Source organism: Anguilla rostrata, chromosome 1 (genome assembly GCF_018555375.3).
Source record: "Anguilla rostrata isolate EN2019 chromosome 1, ASM1855537v3, whole genome shotgun sequence".
Taxonomy (NCBI): Eukaryota; Metazoa; Chordata; class Actinopteri; order Anguilliformes; family Anguillidae; genus Anguilla; species Anguilla rostrata.
Genome location: NC_057933.1, coordinates 59,904,770 through 59,917,415, shown reverse-complemented (window position 1 = coordinate 59,917,415; position 12,646 = coordinate 59,904,770). Strand labels below are relative to the sequence as shown.

At 40.5% G+C, this 12,646-nt stretch overlaps 1 protein-coding gene and 1 long non-coding RNA gene across 4 annotated transcripts in view; one reads left to right on the top strand and one right to left on the bottom strand.

Annotated features, from left to right (window-relative positions):
- The window catches only part of samd12 (sterile alpha motif domain containing 12), a 52,643-nt gene that overhangs the window by 29,448 nt on the left and 10,549 nt on the right, over positions 1-12,646 (top strand). The window lies entirely within an intron of this gene.
- Positions 10,256-11,745, bottom strand: LOC135260472 (uncharacterized). Its single transcript, XR_010331581.1, has 2 exons — positions 11,652-11,745; positions 10,256-11,494 (listed from the first exon to the last, which is right to left on the bottom strand). It is a non-coding gene; the product is annotated as an uncharacterized LOC135260472 (long non-coding RNA).

Here is a 12,646-nt window from a genome sequence, read left to right as displayed (position 1 = left end):
TCTGACAAGGGATGAGACAACCCACTTGCTGATTGTGTGATTTTGCAGCAAGCTAAGGGAAGTGTGAAGCAGACCTTCTCCTGTTGGTGCTGCATTCATTAATGTGTTAAAATGAATTATGTAATCAAATTATTCCACTGCACTAGTCTAAAGGAGTAAGTGCTTTATTTTTTTGTAAAAATAATAATAATATTAATGATACGAGTAGTCCAGCCTTGGGTGTTTGACTGTCCCTGAACCCTCTTCCTCATCACCTTGCCTCCTGTCCTCACACTCTCCTTGCACCCTTGCACCCAGTGTGAGGGATTTATTAGGCAGTCAAACTGATGTCAGGGTCACTCTGAGAGCCATGGCAGCTTCAATTATAGGAAATTCCAGGGGGAGAAATATATATATATATATATATATAGCGAAAGAGAGAGAGACATTTCTACATTCATTGTCATTTCTATTAATTTGCGAGAGATACATATTATTAACTGCTTACACTCAGAATGTTTCCTTGTTATTAAGATAAGTGGCACGGTTACTTGTGTACAGTTACTAGTTATTTTTATTTAGAATTTGAATAATCTAGAGCGATGCTCCCAACAGTTTTGGAATGTTATCCATTTACACAGCCGGCAGTGAAGCGAGTCAGGTTAAGATCCTTGCTCAAGGATACCACAGCTGGGCCCCCCTGGGGACTGAGGCGCATGTACCCTTCTGATATACGTTCGTCTGCCGGATGCCTGCTGTGAAGCCTATGGAGGCTTTCCGCCAGTGTTCACGATTGCATTTATGTCCCGAAATTAATCTGTCAGTCAACTTCTACGCTCAAATGGCCAAGGAATGAAGCTGAAGTCTTTTTTATTTTTACACTACTATTATTTTATGGTGTCTCCCTTTATTGTCATTAATGTGTTTTTATTTCCAAAAAATCCTCATAGGTACTAGGCATATTTAGGCATTTTTTAATAATGAAAGACTGTTTTTGTTTATGACTTAGGTGCTCAGTTCTCCTCTCTTTAAAAACATCCAAGCCTATAGTGTGTGATAATGTCTTTGCATTATTCAGTCTCACTAAAAGCTCATTGGGTTTGCTGTTAATCTCCCTTCACACAAAAATAAATTTCTTTCATTTTTTTCTGAGAGATTAATTCTTGCTACATAATTGTCCACGATAAATCAAGAGATTAAATAGATATAGATACAGTTTCAGAACTTGATACGTCTATAGAATGATTCAACCCATATACTACCATGAAGATGTCGTATAACAAAGCCTGTTTTATAGCTTGTTTTGAATTTCTGAAGTGTGTGTATGCTGGCTTTTGTTCAACCCAATTATGCTGTTTTAATTAGTCTAATTAAATAGATTACACAGTTACACAGATGCTTTCCCTGGAATACACTGCAGAAAAATGTTTGTCTAGAGTACATGTGACATTCATAAATGTTTTTGAAAATAAGAGTAGATGTTTGAGGGAAAGAAAATCGCACACATTCCACCCATCTGGAGTTTATTTCAGTTTGAGAAATAGAAATAAGGAGTTTGTGTGCTTTTCTAGGATGTTGTAGTATTGGATATTCCAGTGAGTGAAGGAGAGGTTGGATGGCACTGTATTTTGGGAGAACATGGTTCTTGATTTACAGGGTCACATCGCAGGTACGGCTGTGCTACGTATACATGCTGTAACTTCACCTGAAGTCCATTTAATATCCTGTCCTATATCTGGAGTGTGTTATATTAAAAAAGCAGGAAACACACAGCTGAAAAATCTCTATCCTGTACACCCATCAGCAGTATCAGACTCATCAGCAATAAACATCCCCTGTCGCCTGTTAGCAATAGGCTATTACTCTGGTAAAATGGATAACTTCACATCCTTCACAGTAAGACACAGACTAATTTAGAGTAGAAAGTGTAGTTTGTTCACGTCTCGGCTTCCTCAGTTTTGGGTTAACATTTAAGCTGATCAAGATTGGTTTTTAAAGAATGTATAACACGATTTGCAAATGTAATTTGCTTCAGTCCACAGAGGGGAGTTGAATTAAAGTAATGGGTTATGTGCTTTGCATGAGGGCTTGATGCAAGTTGCAAAACCTGGAGAGAATTTAAAATGAGTGTTTTTAGTTTAAGAAAATACGTATTTTTAAATCCAAGCTTTACAGTCTATGCCTGACTGGATTATGTATGAGACTTACCTTAATAGCACAATAGGTTTGTGTTTTTATTTATGAGCTTTTTTTTTTTTTTTAGCTTGTTTACTACCAAAAAGCGTTCATTGGCAGAGTTTTGAGCGATCAACTTTCCTTCCGCACAGCCTACACTGCTCTAGCGGTGTGCAAATTCCCCAGAGGGATTGTGTTGGGAAGTGAAATGCATGTAGTTCAGCTGGAAGTGGTGCGTTCTACACTCCCTCCATCCCTCCTTGTGTTACTGTGTTTGGATGTCACTGAGGCAGTGAGCTGTGGGGTACACACACAGGCAGTGAGCTGTGGGGTACACACTGAGGCAGTGAGCTGTGAGCTACACACTGAGGCAGTGAGCTGTGGGGTACACACTGAGGCAGTGAGCTGTGGGGTACACACACAGGCAGTGAGCTGTGGGGTACACACTGAGGCAGTGAGCTGTGAGCTACACACTGAGGCAGTGAGCTGTGAGCTACACACTGAAGCAGTGAGCTGTGGGGTACACACTGAGGCAGTGAGCTGTGGGGTACACACACAGGCAGTGAGCTGTGGGGTACACACTGAGGCAGTGAGCTGTGAGCTACACACTGAAGCAGTGAGCTGTGGGGTACACACTGAGGCAGTGAGCTACACACTGAGGCAGTGAGCTGTGGGGTACACACTGAGGCAGTGAGCTACACACTGAGGCAGTGAGCTGTGAGCTACACACTGAGGCAGTGAGCAGTGAGCTACACACTGAGGCAGTGAGCTGTGAGCTACACACTGAGGCAGTGAGCTGTGGGGTACACACTGAGGCAGTGAGCTGTGGGGTACGCACTGAGGCAGTGAGCTGTGGGGTACACACTGAGGCAGTGAGCTGTGGGGTACACACTGAGGCAGTGAGCTGTGGGGTACACACTGAGGCTGTGAGCTGTGGGGTACACACTGAGGCTGTGAGCTACACACTGAAGCAGTGAGCTGTGGGGTACACACTGAGGCAGTGAGCTGTGGGGTACACACTGAAGCAGTGAGCTGTGGGGTACACACTGAGGCAGTGAGCTGTGGGGTACACACTGAGGCAGCGAGCTGTGAGCTACGCACTGAGGCAGTGAGCTGTGGGGTACACACTGAGGCAGTGAGCTGTGAGCTACGCACTGAGGCAGTGAGCTGTGGGGTACACACTGAGGCAGTGAGCTGTGAGCTACGCACTGAGGCAGTGAGCTGTGGGGTACACACTGAGGCAGTGAGCTGTGGGGTACACACTGAGGCAGTGAGCTGTGGGGTACACACTGAGGCAGTGAGCTGTGGGGTACACACTGAAGCAGTGAGCTGTGGGGTACACACTGAGGCAGTGAGCTGTGGGGTACACACTGAGGCAGTGAGCTGTGGGGTACACACTGAAGCAGTGAGCTGTGGGGTACACACTGAGGCAGTGAGCTGTGGGGTACGCACTGAAGCAGTGAGCTACACACTGAGGCAGTGAGCTGTGGGGTACGCACTGAAGCAGTGAGCTGTGAGGTACGCACTGAAGCAGTGAGCTACACACTGAGGCAGTGAGCTGTGGGGTACGCACTGATGCCAGTGGAGCACAGCAGATGTGAGAGTAATGGCAGTGTGGGGGCAGATGGGTAAACTAAAGAACAAATGGTTGTGAACTGCAACAAGTATATGAAATGAAAATAGTCCTTATAAACCAGGAAAGATGAACAGATGGATGCTTTAGCATTAAAGCAATCTTAAATTATATAACTCTGCTGTCGTCATCACAGTGGCAGCTTATGCAGTTTCCTCTTTTTGAGATCCTTATTGTAAATTGAATAGGATTCTCTTATTTTCACAGATGCAAAAAGGAGCATTTAGCAGACCAGAGTTACATTTTCCATTGACTAAAAAAAGCTGTAAATCCACCTTCTCCTCTGTCTGTCAGGATCCATTTAAAACCAGCAAGTTATTGAGGGAGCAGAATAAGGGAAAAATGGTACCTATTATATAATATAAAACAGTCTTTATGCCTTATTTGACACATTGAGAGATGTAGTTGTTTTTTTCAAGTGTTACAAGCAGTTGATTTTGTCATTTAGGATGTATATTTCTCTTTTTTATTCAATATTTACAGATGTCTTGAATGTATTTTTATTGCTGAGCTGTGCCATTGCATAGTAAAATAATGTGTCTTCATTAACATATATATGCAATGCAATTTCAGTTGGAAAAGCAAGTCGCTAGATGGTACCTACTGAGTTCTGTCCATAATTTTGCACTGAAGGAAGCAAATAAAAATAATGGAGGACATACCTGAGTTGGTCCAGAGTGAAATAAAATAATGTAAACTGGATCACTTGGCATCGCCTGTTGGTGTAATGCATTTGGGAGAGAGCAGAACAAAGGCCTATATTTTTTGAAGCAAGATGATGGCATGTAAGATTCAGAAAGCTTCAGTTTTCAACCACAGATACATAAAAATCACCTTGTGATTAATTTTCGGTCCAGCTATTAAGGACTGAATTACTGTATTATCCCCCCCCCCCCCCCCCAGTTGTGCTGCCGTTTCATTTTGCCTAATTCCAGATGCAGTGCAAAGATGTGGGGGACCATTTAATACATGAATTAGGGTGATTTTTTTATGCACATGATTCTCGTACTTTCTGTTCAGAAACATTTTTTGTTTGCTTAGGTGGGAAAATAACATTTTTTCACTTCAAAATCCACATTCCACTCATAAGTCCACATGAGAGATGCTGCTTCAGTGAAAAACAAAAAGATGTTGATTATCACATCACTCTGAAAGGCATATGGTTTGCAATTGCAATTTTGTTGCTCTTTCAAGACACTGAGGACGGCTTAGGCCGAAACATGTCTGTCTCTTTGTCCAAATAGGAATAAAAATGAAAATGATTTTGTTGCGTAGACATTCATAATCTATATCTATTCATTAAGACTGCGGGCTCCCGTCTTTCCTTTCTATGATTATCTATTGGAAGCCAACGCACCATTTATTTGTTTATATAGCCTAGTTTGTTAAAAACTTCTTTGAGCGCATGGGTTGGTAATTCTTTTTTTGATTATGTATTTACGAAAAATGCCATCTATGTTTCAGGCATCTTATACTGGCAGCAGTTTACATCGTTTGTACTACCTAATTAATTTAAATTAAAAAAAACTATTCTGATGTTTCCTCCCCCTTGTACTCTATCTTGTATCTGTTCACTCTAATGGCTTAGTGAAATATGTGGCATCATGGTTGAGCGCTGTGATTACAGCATGATGTAATCTTGTAGGATTATTTATTTGTCTAGCCATTGCTCTGTTGCCTCAGTCTTGGGAGTGTTAAAAGCAGTGTGGCATGAGGCTGCAGGGTGGCTCCTCCTGTTAAGGCACGGTTCTACTGCATGGACATCCCATCTCATCTCAGCACATTGGCACCGGTCGTGCCCAGTCAGTTATACCATAGGAATCTGGAAGAATAACAAAAATAATACTGCTGTCATTAGCGATTTCATTTTAATGTCTTATTGTCTTTTTAGGGCTGAATGAGGGTATAGCTTTATGATGCAGAAGTGTCTTCGTGGCTGAAAATAGGTTATGCACTACACGTAGGTGCCAGGTCAGCAGCATACGCAGGCAGGCGCTTGGACGCTCGCTCGCTCACTCATTCTTTACAATGAACCGAGGAGAAAAATTGCACTCCATTTCATATCTGTAATAAGGGAGGGTAGCAGAATTTATATCCCAGACCAGTCTAACATCTTGCCTCCTACATTCTCTGTAAATATATATGCATATATTGTTGTTATTATTATTATTATTATTATTAGTAGTAGTATAAGTAGTAGTAGTAGCATCAGTCACAACAGTACTAGAGGCTACTAGTACATGCACTCAAACAATATTTTCTATTTAAAAAAATTAGGAATAAAGAATCGAGAGCGGATTAGCACGGTGTCCTTATGACCTTGAAGAACAAATTCATTTTTGATTTATGCTGAAGAACATGTGTGGGCATAATATATCCTTAGTCACGTTCTGGGTTTGTCTGTACAGAATCTTGAAGAGAATCAAACTTGAGTTCTGTGGGAACAACTGTTTGCCAAAGGACACTGATGAAAAACTGGCTGAAGGATCGTGTATGGCAGCATTTTAATTGTAGCTTGCCAAAAATGACAGAGGGATAATTATCTTCCTAATAACTTTCTTGTTATTTCAGTTACTCAGTTGTCTGAACATGAAAGCCAAGGGATTGTTCTGCTTTATTGTTTGAAAACTCACATGACCTTCAGGAAGAGAATAGTTGAGTGAAGTCAGGTGTGACCAAGTGAGGCATCTGTTCAGGTTGTCTGAACACCCATCAGGCTTAAAATCATGACATGCATTCAAGAAACATTTTTATGAAAAAAAAAAAACCCTTTGCTTTTTTTGGGTGACAGCGCGTACTTGTAATAGTGCCAAGCTTGTCACCAGCAGGATTTGGATTCAATCACAGTATTAATTGAATGCAATTTGGATTGTTCAATTCAGAAAAAGTGCTTAATCTGTATTGATTTAGTGGATATCCAACAATGTAAATAGGCAACATCTACATTGTGGGCTTTGTAGTTCCCTGGATAAAGGTATTTGCAAAGCGATTGAATAATGATAAATAATAATCTGTTCTATGCAGCTTCACCCAGAACTGGATCACTCCAGCTCCAGTTTTGTTTTGAGTGTCTGTTCTTTGTGGTCATTTCTTACACGTTACAGTACATGCATGAAAGCATGTTTCTATCTGCCGCCTAGCAGGTTGCTAGGGAACAGTGGGTTGCTACTGTGCATTTGATGCGGGGAGCCGCTCTCAGGTACTGTTTTAAAAATACATAAATCTGACACCGCTGCAGCATTAATCTGAATTAATTTGATGCATGTTCCTTTCATAATGAGTGTATCTGTCCTGAGGGCATAAGAAAGACATTGAACCTCAACTGGGAGTGATTATTCCTCCTTGTGGGAAGATGGAAAACACTTAAGATTAAGTGTTAAAGGAGAAAAAATAGGCTAAACAAATTAGTCTTTGTGGTATCAATCAGCATTTGTCTCTGTTTATTTCACAATTCAATGGCAATTTTTTATATAGTTGGGCAAGTTCATAAGCTCACCAAACTGTGTTTTAATAAGAAAAAAAGTGTTTTCCTTGTAAGTTACATTTAATGACAAATGTTGATTGAATGCAAGCCCCGGTTTGTTGCAAGCTGTGCCTCTTTGTTTTGAAAATATATAAAAGATGAATGAAAAGCCACTTAATAGTTCTAGCATATATCTTCAGTATAAGCCTATAGATTGTTTTGAGGAGGAATGCAGAATTACCTTTTTATGGGAAGGTCAGTCAGCTCGCGCTCAGCTGATGAACATGGAAATGTTGTCTTTGTCATCATTCCTGAAAATATCATGAAGATCTCATGACTGGGAAGGCTGGGATGTGTGGATAAACCTTAAACCTTCACTGTTGAAACAGTGGCGTTTCCTTTTTTGGTTCACTTCCTGTGGATGTGCTGGCACATCTGCCCACTACCAAAGGTGACCTTACTTCCACAGTCTGAACAGAAGTGCAGTCTCTGCATTTATCTGGGGATCTTGTTGCTTAGTGACCTGATTGTTTGGTTTCTTGAGTTGTGTGAACAGTGAGGGTCTTCTTCTGAAACCTGCAGCAAGCTGAATGCCATTACACATTCTGTTGGGCCACTGGGGGATTTCTGGGTTAAGCCCCCCCCCCTCCCCCCACACACACCCCTTTGTAATGGTGGTCAGCCTCAGAGGTGTTGTTTTCACATCTCTCTCTCTGATGCAGTTGTCCATCTCACTCTCACTAGCTCCTGTCATCCCACATCAAAGGGGTATTGCGTTGTCTGTAGGGATGAAAGCCAGTCTTCATCTCAGAGGGTATTCAGTCATATTATGAAAAATTGATTACTTGGATTTGTAATTTCTATGCTTGTTATTGAAGACAATGTGTAAAAATGTTTCACTTTTTCTTCAGTATTCACGAAAGAGAACCCGAAAAGCTTGCTGCATTCAACATCTCTCCTCACCTGTGTGTGTGAGTGATTGCATAGTATACCTAAAACTGTAGCTTCCCATAGTGCTGTGAAGCTCCAATTCTATGTATTCTATGTAGTAGTAGTAGTAATAATAATAATAATAATAATAATAACAACTTCTGTAGCAGAACCATGTTGGGCTCTCTCTTGGTGGGTGACTTGCACCGTGTACATACGAAGCTACATATATGCATTTATACAACTGAATAACTTCAGTTAGGTAGTTCCCCTCCTGTGAAATGAACCTCCAATAAACAATCAACTGCTATTTTGCTCCCTTTTAGGGATTAGAGTGGGCTACTTGACAGTGAAATAATTTTGTATATCAGGTAATATGAAAAAATCTACAGAGATATTATTCGACTTTTATACGTTTGCTGTATAATATCCAATATTGTGCATTCCCCAAATGAAGAATTGACTGGTTCAGAATATAGAGGTACAGTTATTTCACTCTAGTTTTGCACTTGCGCCATTTCATCACTCAGTAGATATGGAAGAAAAATAGCATGTGTCTGGATGATGGATCCAGTGTGAACACAGCAGCTCTCTTTGGAAGGCTGCTAGATGTGGTGAGGAAGGGGTTCTAGTCTGTCACTGTTATTCAGGTTTTCCTGTAGAGCTGAGGTCTGCCTGCAATTTTTAAATTAAAAAAAAAAAAAAAAATGTTTGTATGCTACTTCTATTTTTGTTATGAAAACCAAAGTCTGTTTTTTAAAGAATCGTGAACACAAGTTACTCACTTATTCATTGGAAACGCAAAGAGAAACTTATATACTGTGCTATATACTGAATATTTAAAATATCAAATTAGCTAGTTCTTGTTTGTCTTTCTGAATTTTTTATAATGCCTTACACAGCATGCAAATAATGAACTTGTTCTCATGTTACACTACTGTGCCATTGGAATTTCATATTTCATTATGTACATAGCTAGCTGGTGAGTTAGCGTGATTAATAGCCCACTCAGCTAGCTAGTCGGCTAGTTAACCAGCCTGTCAGCCCCCTAGTTAGCAGGCTACATAGCTGATCAGCAAGCTAGATAACTCGATCTGCCAGGCTTAGTCATACACATTTCCCCCTGCAGAAAACCGAAACATAACTGACTCCTTTCAGCTTTACTGCCTGTGACAATATTTTGGTGTTGCTACACCCATTAGCCAAAATATTCATGTATTTGCTTTGGGTGCATCCAATTAGCTTACATCGTACCATAGTAAGAATGTTCATCCGCAGAAGCTGAGCTGTATTGATGCGAGTCTGTAAGTCTATTAGCGCTCCCTTCCTGCCCTCCATCACCTCGCCAGAGTGACAGGGGTCAGGGTCTGTGTGTTTCCGCACTAATGCTGCTGGCACTACTCCAGGGCCTAAACCGTTTGATCTGCCGTGTAAACATTTTCCAGCAGAAATATAATTAAAATCTGAGTGTGCAGTGTAATAAATATTCAGTTCTGACAGTAATAGTACATGCTATCACTCAGGGACTGAGAGCTGACTTCCTGCCATGCGCAGGCATGCACAAGGAAAGAAAGAGAATGGAAGAGGGAGAGACGCCAACATTTGAGGGAGGGTGAGAAAGAAAAACTGCGTTCTCCTTTGCATAATTAATTCCTAATTAGTGTTGTTCCCAGAATTTCCAGATGGGTGAAACATTACCTGAAAAACTGTGCTTCTGGGAGAGGGCACTCAGAGTGCTGGTCTGGCAGCTCTGTACACTGCGCAACTGGCACCCCCAGAGAGTGTGTGCAGATACATTTTTAAATTACAGGTGTTCATTTATTTTACATATTTTATAAGTATGTTTACATTGTTTATATCCTGTTGGAAATGGAGGCAGGGAAAGATTAAATGCTGATTTGTTCATCTGCCTTGGCACATTAACACATTTTATGTTATACTATCTTAAAGGCTTATTTGAATTTGAAAGCGAGACAGAAATGAAAGAAACCTTGTGGTGGGGCGAGAGAGTGAGAGATTATGCCCTGCCCTTTGATAATAGGTGCTTCTGAAGTTCAGAATTTAATCTTGCAGGCCACAGGGGGACAGGAAGATTTTATTTGAACATCACACATTGACAACGATACCCAACACACTGGGGGGAAAAAAATTGTTTTTCAAAAACAAATTTTTCACAGTTTCACGTATCTGGGAGAGATGTATATCTGTGTTGCGGGTAATGAAGTGTACAGTAACTCCTGAGCAAATGAGCAAAACAGATACACTGCTGAAAAATCAGGAAGGAATAAGGAATGTATCGTCTCTACATTGATTAAAAAGCTCTTCTTTTCTCCGTGTATTGCGTTCTTGTAACATCTGTTGTTCTAAAACAAGCAAGCGACACAGCGAGTGGAAGATTTGTGCACGCCATCCTGGTCGGTAGATTTATTTTCTCATCATACTCTGTGGCATCTTTCGTCTGGCAGAGGGGCAGCCGTTTGTGGGACTTGCTTTTACAGTCAGTGTGATGACTGCCAGCAGAAAGCAGTTATCAGCAGCCGGGCACCGCAGGGCGAGAAAGGTTTACGTTTCGCCAGGATGTGATGGACACCGCAGACATCACAAAATAAGATTTAATAATTCAAAATGAATAAGGGTCATTTGTTTTTTAATTTCTATGTTGCACAAAAAACATACAGTGAGCACCATAATTCATTGCACAGTAACACATTTTTTGTTATTTTGGTTCTGTGCTCTAGCACTTTGCCATTGTATCCTTTCAAACTCAATGAGGTTGAAGTGCAGACTGTCAGCTTTAATTTGAGGGTATTTTCATCCATATCGGATGAACCGTTTAGAAATTACTGTCCAGTGAATGATGGTGCTCACTGTACATATGCATGTATACAGTACATGCATATATCCATACAAACATACACCTATGAAATGCATAGCCCATGGCCAGGTCCCACAGCTAAAAAGCTGTGAACATATTTCTCACAACATTAATTAATAAATTAATAAATTACTTAATTACATTGTGCCTATTTAATACAGAAGTATCTTGAGCAGTTATTTTACCGGATACCTTTTTTTACTCTTAATACATTTTAGCGGGGCTACTTTTACTTTAACAATAGTAAATTTTCTCAGAAGTAACAATACTTGTACAGTTTTTGAGTACTCTACTCTGAATTAGACAGCTGGTTAAAGATCAGTAATCATCAGTCTGAGTTAATAAGTTCAACAAATGTTTGCTTGCTTTTCCATGAGCAAGCTGCATCGTCCTCAGGAATTTAGGAGGGACAGTAGATGCAATCACTTGGCCAGCATACCTGATAAAACAGACGTGTTCTGTCACAATATCATCAATCCTGTTAAAATCTATATCATGCAACAAAATATATTATCGTATCGCCTGTCTGTATTGGTCGGTGATAGACAGCACATGGTAGCTCCTCACATGGTGTGGTTTCAGTAAGCCTCACTCACCCATCATTAGTCTAAACCCTCTGTCTCTCTCTGTCTTCCACTCTCCATCTTATGAGGACAGTAAGGATGAATGCCAGACAGCACGGCATCGCCTGTCGCAAGTCATTAATAAATCCTTTACAGTCAGGGAGTGAAAGATTAGGCTTCTGGGGTCTGCAGAAGGCTTGGAGAGATAAAGAGACGTTCACACCCAGCTCAGGCCTTGGCCCTCTGCTGCCGCGTTCATTTCAATGCTATAATTAAAGGCCCTAACAGAGCAACACATCTTGAGCTTAGTTCATACTATGTGCATACCTAAGGTCCACACTACTTAAGTAATCTCATGGCATGTTCAGAGGGCAGTCCTGCATAATTCAGTACTTACTACAGACGTTTTCATACGTAGTCCATGCAAGAAATGTTTTCAAATCCCCTTAGAGGCAGGGATGCAGTCTTCAGCACATGTGGAATCTGTAATCGATCCTGCACATGTAGAGCAGAACTTGGCTAAGATTTCAGTTCATATGTATTTTTTTCAGCTACTACTTTTTGATTTGTGTTCTCCCTTTCATGGCAATCACTTAGTGGGCTATTACATTTTTTACATGAGTAATATGGGTGTTTGATAACCTTTTACATTCAATTCAAATCATTTTTTTAAATGACTTTTGTGTTTACTTGGGTCCCTTTGTCTGTTGTATTTTGTCTTAAGATTTGAAACCATTCAGATTGACAAATATGCAATAATGGAGGAAATAAAGAAGGGGCAATTTTTTTTTTTTCCACAGCAATGTAGTGACAGACCATTTTGTTGATTTTTTTTAAAGGGTGTTCAAAGCCGTTCTAAAATGAAAACACTTATGAAACCTATTCACCTTTCACAAAATATCACTGCTCACATTTAACAAGAGAAAGATTAAACCAACAATATCATATGGGTTATTTCCTTTGTTAGCTAACATGATGTACAATATTACCATGGAAATGGGTGAATATGTTTACGGCAGGGGTCCTCA